We start from the raw sequence: 11,316 nt of genomic DNA on the forward strand, positions 1-11,316 counted from the left end.
GTTTCTAGTAAATTACCTCTTTCCCAATAGTACCAAGAGCCCGAAAAACCTCTATCAAATAATTGACAATCCTTGAGCACCTTGTGAAAGTTCTCCATGCGCCTTTCTTCCTTTGGGATTCATCCAACCTTCTCATGAGCATATAGAATCTCTTTAAAATCACCATTATTAGCCAAGGTACATCACAATTTTCCCTAAGGCACTGAAGTAGATTCTAGTTCTCTTCTCTATGTCTAATGATTGGGGCTCCATAAAAACCTGTAAATCTCCATTTCAAGATTCCATCTTCCTCTTGAATATTTGCATCAATATGATTTTTTGGAGAAACTCTGAATACTAACCAACACATTTCCATTCCACAAAATACTAAGACCTCCTTTAGAACCTTCCGCTTAAACATCAATCCCATTCTTGAATCCACATCTTCTTCGCACTTTCTCCATTCGCATCCCATCTAACTTCGTCTCCATTAAGAAGAAAGTTTGAGGATTAATAGAATTCAACATAAATCAAATCCTTCGAATAGCCCGTAAACTCCTCAATCTGTGGACATTCCATGATAAAAGCTTCATGGCTTCCGGTCTGCTTGCCCCTTGGCAATCGTCGATATTTGATTATAGTAAGCATTATTTTGCTAAACTAAAGCTCCAAATGAATCAATAAAATTAGAAACATTAGGAACCATTTCTTCAGTTCTTGGTCTTTTCTTCTCATCAACATTCACTAGTGGGTCATCTTTAACATCATGGTTCATATTAATTTGGTCCATTGAACTAGATGAACCACTTTGATTTGAAAAAATCAATATTATGATATCCTTCCAAATTAAACCCTGGAATCGGGTTGATATGATTTCCAAAAACATTCCTCTATTCACCCCTTTGATTACTTCCTGAATCATGCCGTGTCTAATTTCTTTCCTTAAGCACATCATCCCCTTCCTCACGAAGCCAAACACTACTTGTAGTAATGGCCCTTCGTATTACCACCTTCAAAGAAATCTCCATCCAAACTCCATGATTTCCCTTTTAAGATTCAATCTAGCAGGGCAATTATTATTGTGACCTAAACATCCACATAAGAAAGAAAACAGCGTAAGCTTTTCGTACCAAAAATTTGCATAAGTTAATTTTGATAAAGGAAGCATAATTTTATTCTTTCTTTTCAATGGTTTCTTGACATCTGTCTCTACACGAACTCTCAGATAACTCATTAGCCCTCTATTCAATTGCTTCGAGTCAAATTCCAGAAATCTACCCACAAATTTGTCTAATTGCTTAGCAACAGCTTTTGAGAAAAAACCTGGGGGTAAATCATCTTGAACCCAGAAAGCCGAATAAATTAACAGCACCAACTTCGGATCTTCATCGTTTTTCAACCTATGGATAATCAAAAGATATTTATTGAATGTCCAAGTACTTCCACTAACCACTCGATATACATCCAATTCATGGAAAAACTTGAATGGATATCGTCTTCCCTCAAGATCCATAATCTAAACACCCCTGAGAGGATGCCACAGATTTGCCATTGTGGTTTTCATTACAGTGAAATGAACCACACTCGATGTCAAAAAACATCCCACCAAGCAATATTAATACGTCGACTTTTGTAAAACCGGATTAATCGGTAACAGATTTGCCTCCTCCTCCTCTTCCCCATCATCTATATTGAGACCTTCCAACTCCTTTTCCATGGTGAGAAGCACTTTCAAGAGAACAAGTAGTAAAAACCTTTTTAAAAGCAACAATAAAAGAAACTTTTAACAAAGAAAAAAATAATGACAAAAGCGTGCTACAAAGAGCAGACCAAACGTGCTACAAAGAGCAGATGACTTAGTCTTTAATAAAATTAATATTAATATTTTGGTGATGCAATTTTTTTTGGTGTACGAGCTAAAGCAATTAAGTTACAGGAAAGGCAACTTATATGCCATTTGACACCCTACTATGACATGTGGATTTTGACTATATTAAGTAAATAATCAATGTAAAATTTGTACAACCTTTAATATAGCTTTGCCAATTTGCAGAATTTAAGCTGGGAATTACAAAATTATGTTCATAATTTTGATTGTACAGTTGCTGAATCTATATATAATTATTTTATAAAAAAAATCTCATAATACATGTTAATAATGATATTCAATTTATCCAAGAGATACTGATTTCCAAGGTATAATATTAAAATTTTGATATTAATAACAAAATATTTTATTGCCAAAATTGATTTTTACAGTTAGTTTATTTGTGGAAATATATTTTTCAACTCCATCAAAGTAAATGCATTAATATTTAATTTGAGAATCCTTGACCATAAGTCATGAAGCAACTATGGAAGAGTAATCCCAAAAAAAATTAATGTATAAGTTGATATTCAATATTATTAATTTAGAAAATTAAAATATGTTTTTGAAAGACTGAAATTAAGATGAAACCCTATATTTAAGCCTAAAATCAATATAAAAAAATTAGAATGAAAATGACTTTTCTTTTTTTTTTTCCCGTAAAAACCTAATATATAATCCTAAACGCCAAAAATATCAAAACAATTTATTAATATATTTGATTCTATATGCTAATTTTCTTTTCTTTTTTTTATTAATTTTTTATATGCCATCATATCAAAATTTGAAAAAGGTAAATTTTTAGTCACTTATATTTGAAATATTATGTTTTAGTCACTTATATTAACGTATTGTAACATTTTAGTTACTAAGCCGTTAATTGTTATTAACGGTGTACCAGTAAACTGACGTAGCATGTTAAATCATCATTTCAAACAAAAATTTTAAGTTAATTTATACAATTGGTCTCCATTTTTTTTTCATTTTGAGAAATTTAATTTTTTTTCTTTTATGTTCTTTTAACTTTCCTTTTTCTTTTTTTTTTCATTATCTTCTACTTCTTCATCTGTTTTTCTACCTTCTCCATCTCTTTTAATATAGTTTTTCTATGTTTTTCATTTGTTAAAACTAAAAGGGAAGAGAAAAAGGAAAATGAAGAAATAAAAAGAAAAAAATTAAATTGTTCAAAAAAATAAAAGTACAGGGGCTAGTTTTAATAAATGAAAAACATAAAAAAAAAACTAAGTTAAAAGAGATGGAGAAGGGAGGAAAACAAAGGGAGAAGCAGAATAGAATGGAAAATAAAGGGAAAAAAAAGAAATTTAAAAGAACATAAAAGAAAAAAAATTAAATTACTCAAAATGAAAAAAATATGGGGGCCAATTGTATAATTTAACCTAAAATTATACTAAAAATCTTTCCTTTGTTGGGAGGATTACTTTAGCTCAGACTGTTCTGATGTCTATTCCGAGCTATCTTATGCAATCGACTTTGGTTCCTAAGGGAATTTGTGACTCAATCGAAGAGATGGCAAGACAATTTATCTGGGGTGCTTCTAATGGTAAGCAAAAAATGGTATTAGTTGGGTGGGATAATATTTGTCAGTCAAGATCACATTGTAATGGCCTAAATTGAAGGTTATCGGAACAGTGGTTTCGTAACCACAAATATAATTTAAAGAGAAATTTATTTTAATATTTTTGCATGAATATTGATATGATAGGAAAATCGTATGAAAATATCAATAGAAAAATTTTACCGATTTAGTGGTTAGTTAGAAAAAGAAATTATTGAAGAAATTGGGTAAAAATAAGGTATCGAGACCTCAATCTCGTAAAAACAAGTCAGAAATATTTTTATAAACATTTATGAAGTGTTTGTAATATGGTATTAAAATTCCGTTAGAAAATTTCTACGTTTGGGTAGTTAATTAAGTGAAAAGGACTAAATTGAAAAGGGTATAAAAGTTACTAGAAGGATTAAATAGCTTAATTGGTAAATGAAGAGGGACATAAATTGCAAATAAGCCCAAAAGGAGATATTTTGGGCGGCATAAGCTGAGAAAAATTTTACTAACATAAATTGAAAAATCAGGAGAATTGGTGAAATAGGGGTAAAATGGGAAAATAACAAATTTTACTAACATAAAAATATGACCAAATTGGAATATCTAGAATTCTCTTCATATTTTCTTCATCATCATCAGCCAAAAACGTCCTAAGGGTTTATTCGAGCTGGTACTTCATAATTTTTGCACCAAGTGAGTTAATCCTTGCGTTTTTCTTGTAAATTTTGTGTTTCTACGACTTTTACAACTAGGTCCTATTACTAAATTCATTAGTTTTTTATTTCATGGATGAAATTGAAAGTCACTATGGTTGAGTGCTGTAATTTTATGATGAAATAGCATGAAATTTAAGCTTTAATTTGTTTATGAGATGATTTTATTAGGTAATTTCAATAGAAATTGATTTGTAGGACCTAATTGTGAAAAAGTTTGGAATTAAAGTCTAGTGCTAAAATTCTGGTTTCCAAAGGTTATAAAGTGGTTTAAAGTGATAGAATAAAGTTTTAATTGAGAAAAATCAGCTCAATTGAGAGGTTAATTGAGCAGGGATGAAATTATCATTTATTGAAAGATTAGGGGGAAAATGGTAATTAACATCATGCACTAAAACAGTTTTGGACAGTAGCAGTAGTCTAACTTTAAAAAATCACCAAAAATTGTAGATATCAAATTAGAGGATGAATAAAATATGAAATTAAATCTTATTGAGTCTAGTTTCTTATAAAAGAAACGGTGTAAGCAATGAAATTGTAAATCATGAGATATAATGGATTTTGTGAGACAAGGTCAGAATGAATTCGAGTTCCCCTGTTCTGACTTTGGAAAATCATAAAAAATTAGATAAAAATAATTAGGGGCTTAAATTTATATGTTTAAAATACTTAATAAGTCTATTTTCAAAAGAAATAAATTAGAACATCATTTGAATCTTGTACAAGGATATAATTAATTTTTAGCAAAGAAGAGTCGAAACTGTCAGACAGCAGAATAGAGATGACTTTAAAGAATAAACTGTACTTATTGGCTAAACCAAAAATTCTAAAAATTTTATGGTAAGAAGATATGTGAGTCTAGTTTTTGGTAAAATTATTGGATATTAATTTGGAGTTCCTTAGATCAAGATATAAATAATTTAGTGACTATGACTTAGTAAGACAGCTTTGAATGCATTATAAATAATAATGGAATTATAGAGAATGTTACATATGAACATGAAATGTATTAGATTAATGATTAAATTTATTTATCTAGATCCACAAAATTCAAATACGAAGCTAGATCGAGGAAAAAAAAAGTTCGGGATTAGTATATTTTTGTTTACAAACAAGTATCGAGGTAAGTTCGTGTAACTTGAATTATATTTTTAAATGCTTGAAATGTTTGTTATTGATGTGAACATGATTTGAATGTTCATTGTATGAAAATTGATGAAACATTGATATATTTGATAAAAATGGGAAGAAATCCCGGTTGAATAGAAGGAAAATTCGATGGATCTCTGAAAAGGAATTGACGGTAAAAAGGATCTATCCCAGATGGGTGATCCTATTCTGATATAGCCCTCCCGAAGAATATGTGGAAAACGGATTTAGCCCGGACGGGTAATCCGAATTAGGCTCTGAATTTAGCCTGGACTGGTAATTCAGATCCAAGCTCATTAGAGTAATTGTCATTGCAGGGGATTTAGCCTGGACTGGTAATCTCGCTGTAAGGATGAGGTTCACGGGAGTGTGCTCTCTAGAATGGAAATGTGCGTACATGAATATGAATTGACGGACCCAGATTTGTACACTAAAGTGTACCTCTGAAAATCCATCGAAATTCCGAGAAATTCAACGGGATAAATATGGAAAAATAATAAGGGAGTGGAAATCATGGTATTGATGAGCTCATCAATCATGGTATATATATTATTGATATATGAAAATTATTGAACTAACTTGAATGTTGAGTTTTTGCATGTTAAGGGAATAATGCATTGAATGGATGTATGAATGTTTATTGCATTGTATTGAAAATATTAGGTAAGTATAATTCTTGTTACATGAGCTTACTAAGCACAAAGTGCTTACCCTGTTTCTTTTTCCCCTGTTTTGTAGTGTTAAGAGCTCGGAGGTCGGATTCAGTCAGAACGCATCACACTATCAACCTCAAGATCTCGATATATAAAGAAACTTTATTTTGGAAATCAATGACATGTATAAGCTAATAAAGTAAATGTTAATGTGAAATGAATGTAAGGTTAGCCATTCGTATGGCTAACAAATTTTGGTTTTGGTATGTGATGAGGTTATATTATGAATATGTTAAATCTATCTTGAAAATATATTGAAATGGATTGGTTGTGTTGGATTGGTCTCGGTTTAAAATTGCAGGGAAGATTTGATATTTATAAAGGGGTTATATTGAGTTCAAAAAAAAACTTTGGGATTTTGTGAAAAATTTCTTATGGTTTCGATTTAATCCCGGTTTGGTTCCGATGTATGTTTTGGGCTTCAGAGGCCCATCCAAGGGACGTCATGACATGTTACGATAAATGAATATTATTTAACTCGTAATAACGAAAAATTTATTTGGTAAAATCTGGTAATGCCTCGTACTCTATTCCAATGACGAATACGGGTAGGAGGTATTACACACATGGTGGCCTTGGGATTAGGAGATTGGGAGACAAAAATAAAGTCTTTATGATGAAAATTGGATACAGCCTTGTCACTAAGATTGAAGCCCTATGGGTTAAAGTTTTTAAAGCTAAGTATGGTATTCAGGAAAGTATGTGAGATTGCATTCTGAGGAGTAAATGTTCCTTTATGTGGAAGGTTGTTGCGAAGGTTTGAACTTTATTGCATAATAATATGATTTGGTCTATTGGGGATGGGCGGTCTATCCGGTGTTGGGAAGATAACTGGGTTCCTGATGTGGGACCTCTTATTAAGTATATTTCGAGCCATATAAATATTTCTACTGAGTGGAAAGTTCACGAGATAGTTTTGAGGAATGGTGCATGGAATCTTAACCTCTTTCGGGTTTGGTTGCCAGAAGAGGTTGTCCAACGCATCATTAGTGTCCCTCTGCCCTTGGAGTTAGCAGGCCCAGACACTCTCTCTTGGTCTAGGACAACAAACGGTGTTTTCTAAATTAGAAGTGCTTATTAGATGCTTAAGGAGGATTCCTAGAATCCGAAGGATGGCATCTGGAATACAGTTTAGAAAATATCGGGCCCTTAACGAGTTAGGTAGTTCATTTGGTTACTCCTCAAACAGCAACTCTTAACAAATTCTGAAAGGGTTTAGAGGGGTATTATGTAGGATGAGTCTTGCCACCTTTGTGGTTATATTATTGAGGATATTTCATATGTCCTTAGAGATTGCTCCTATGTGAAGGAAATTTGGCATCAAGTCATCCCCCTAGTCATATTGTGTGCTTCTTTGCTGGTAATATATCAGATTGGCTGATTGTGAATTTGCAGGTCTGTACGGCCAATAACTTGAATGATTCAGATTGGGCTTGTTACTTTGGGATAATTTTGTGGCGCATTTGGAAAAATCGCAACTTTTATATCTTTCAAGGAAAAGCTATGAATCCGAAGGAAGTCATCAGAGTTTCGTATTGTTGGGCGAAACATTTCACTTCTATTCACAAAGAAGCTTTAAAGATTAATATGTAATAGAGTCCCATTCATCCAAAGTCAAGTATGTATGTTTACCTTAATACTAATGGTGTTGTTCACTCCGCTTTTGGTTTTTTTGTTACAGGTGGAGTAATTCATGATGAGAAGGGGACTTGGATTTTGGGATACAATCGGTTCTTGGGGAAATGCTCAGTTGCGGTTGCCGAGCTTTGGGGCATATTGGATGGCTTAGTTCTTCTACAGAAACAAGGTTATGATGAGGTCATTATACAATCAAACAATTTCAAGAATGTTATATCTATTAGTGACAAGAAGAATACGAGACAAAAGAACAATCTAATAAGGAGGATCTAACAAATTCTATCCTTTAAAGAAAAATGATTCTTGAGATATGTTCCTAAAGAGGCCAACCACATAACTGATACGTTAACAAAAATGGCTCTTTCAAGTGATGAAGTGTTGCATATGTTTGAGGAACCCTTGTTGGAGATTAAAGAGATCTTGAAACAAGAAAACACTCTTGATAACTCATTTATGAATAGCCCTATGTAATCTTCTATTTTATTTATCAAAAAAAAATTAACCTAAAATTTTTATTTGAAATGATGATTTAACCTACCACGTCAGCTTACTATTACACTGTTAACAGTAATTAACGGTTCAGTGAGTAAAATGTTACAACATGTTAACGTAAGTGACTAAAACGTAACATTTCAAACATAAGTGACTAAAATGTAATTTGAGGTAAACAAAAGTGACTATTTTAATAGTTTACCCATTTTGAAAATAATAAAAATCTTAGACAAAAAGAAGGAAGAAGACATAAAACCTTAAAAAAGCCAAAAAAAAAAAACTAGTGGTTAAGGGTTCGATTATTACTCTGGATATAAAGTAGCTTAATGAAGCTATAAAACGGGAAGTATTAATCATTGGACTTGTTCTAATAGATAATTTTAAAAACCCAAAAAAAATCATTAAAATTGAAAACCATTAAATCTAAATGTGCATTTATATTAATGCATTCCAAAAAATTTAAATGTGATTATAATAAATATATTACCAATTTCTTACAAAATACATTAGACATTATTACATATTGAATGATGATTATTTTGAGTAGCTTAAATGATGAAATTTATAGACATTATTACATTCTTAAGTAATTTTATTTTGAGCATTATTTTTTTTTTAAGAAAATCCAGATATGTAATTGTTGTTTGTTGATTTGCATCATAATATACTTTGTTTAATTTAATAATATTTATTTACAATTATCCATGCCTTGGTAATTATAGATATTAACTATTACTGTTGAAATTACATCTAAAACTATTTATTCATTTTTATTAAAATTTTCTACACATATGTATTTAAAAAATCATTTCAGAGAAAATTTTAATTTCAAAATGATTTATATTAAAAAAATAAAAATTTCCTATTATTATTGTTAATAGATTTTGATTAATATCTTGCATGGCAAAACATATGTTGACTTATGGTTTTATATTTAACAGTGCTTAAAATTTAAATACAAACACATATTTTGTCAATGTTTTATTTATAATAAGAATTAAAAAAACACAATTATATATTTAAATATAAATGTAATATTGTATTACGAATATGATTTGGAAAAAGCCTCTACAAAATTTCAAATACTTGGTACCCACTGCTTTTATCTATCATAATTGGAAATACTCTTGTCACCAGGGGAAAAATTTGGAATTTTGCATAATAAACATCATCACTATTTTTTTTTTTTAAATGGTGTTTTGCCTTTTACAATTACGGTAATAGTCTTTACTATTTAAATCTCTTCAACAATTCAAAAAACAAGACATTGTTACTAATATTAAAATTTTAAACCCTACTTACGCTCAATAGATTTATCAAATGTTGTAAATATTATAACTTAAAAACTTTTTAATTATGTACACTGGAAATTTTGTTTATCAAATAAAAATAACACTTGAATAATACATAAATGTTAAATCTCAATTATTAAGTTGATTGAGTCTTAGTTCGGTTGGTATGAGTATTGTTATCATGAGTTTGAGTATGTTGAAACGCAGTTTTGGATTTTGGTTTCCTCTTTATTACTCCAAATATTATTTGTTTATTTTGACACAAATCTGTTCATTTTATGACAATTGAATAAAATTGTCATCACAAACTGCTATATTAATATTTAAAAAGAATTTTGAAATAAGAAACTCACAATTGTTGAAATATGGTTAATGGGTTGGGATACTCATCCTCACGCAACCCATCAACTCCTCATCTTACCAGTTATAAATGGCATGGCAGCTTCCTGTTGTGGGATGTATGTTGAATTAGTTTTATCCTTGTTTTAACTCTTTTTTTTCGCTTTCTCTTTGTATAAAATTAAGCCATAGAATTAAATAAACAATTTATAATTGACTTTTTTTTAGAGATATAATTGACTTATTAAGTGTTAAATTTTTTGGAATAAAGTAACATTCAGTCCCGATAAAAAAATTTATCTTAGTCCCTAAAATTTTTTCTTATTAATTCTAAAATGTAGTAATTTTTCTCAATTTAATCGTTCAACTTGAATTCCATTAAGTGTGATGATACGAGACTTTGAAATTAAGTCATACTAATCTAAAGATTTTATAAAGTTTTTATATTTTTTAGATTTTATATAAAAAAAATTTTAGAAAAAGGCGATGATGTGACATAGTCTTAAAATGCACTTCATCACACTTAATGAAATTCAAGTTCATGGATCAAATTGGAAAAAACTTCCATGTTTCGAGACTAATGTGCACCAAAAAATGGTTTTAGGGATCAAGTTGAGAAAAAAATCCCAAATTCAAGGACTAAATATTGCTTTATTCCTTTTTCTCTCAATTATATTTCTTTTATGTATAGTGTACTAAAGAGTTAAAAATCAGAATGTCAAATTTTGCTATACAACTTGTGCTATACGTAAGTTGTGGATTTAGTTATTATACTTTAGTTTGATCATTTCTAGTCCCTATGCTTTCCTAATTTTGGAATTTCAATCTTGATTAAATGGTAACTGTTAAATTCATTAAGTTCTACTATTTCCAAAACTGTACGTGGTAAATATATTATCAAATATGTAATGTCATGTTAACCTTCCATTTTCACATATTGCTCACAAAAAAGTCAATTGATGAATTTAATAATTTTCACTTGCGTTAAGATTGAAATTTCAAAAAGTATAGGGACTAATAATGATCAAATTGGAGAAAATTAAATAAATCTACAATTTTACGCATAGTATAAGAATAATAGCAGAATTTTAGCGAAATGAATTTAATTATTATTATTTGGATCATGATTAAAATTTTAAAATTTGTAAAGTGAAGGGAATAAATTAACTAGTCCAAAAAATATAGAGAATAAAATTTACGCATAAAAAATGTTTGTAGGGTTGTTATTCATTTACTCAATCTTACCATTTTTTCATAATCTAATTAGTAATTTTTTTTATATAGGAATCATCAACAAAGCAAAAGAAACATACTGCATGCATTCGAATACGATTCCCGCTCCATTATCGCAGCTTTTATATTATATATTATTCCATCTAACATTAAAAAATGTTATCATTTCCCCTTTTGGGACGCTTTTATTTTATTAATTAATAAATATAAACCCCTTCACAAAATAATTTTAAAAACTTATATTGTTATCAATATAGAAAGACGTGAGCTTAAGTATATTAAAACGCATTATCTTACTATTTTTAGGTTAGAGATGAACTATAAAATTTTAATT

Source organism: Gossypium hirsutum, chromosome D13 (assembly GCF_007990345.1).
Source record: "Gossypium hirsutum isolate 1008001.06 chromosome D13, Gossypium_hirsutum_v2.1, whole genome shotgun sequence".
NCBI classification, from domain to species: Eukaryota; Viridiplantae; Streptophyta; class Magnoliopsida; order Malvales; family Malvaceae; genus Gossypium; species Gossypium hirsutum.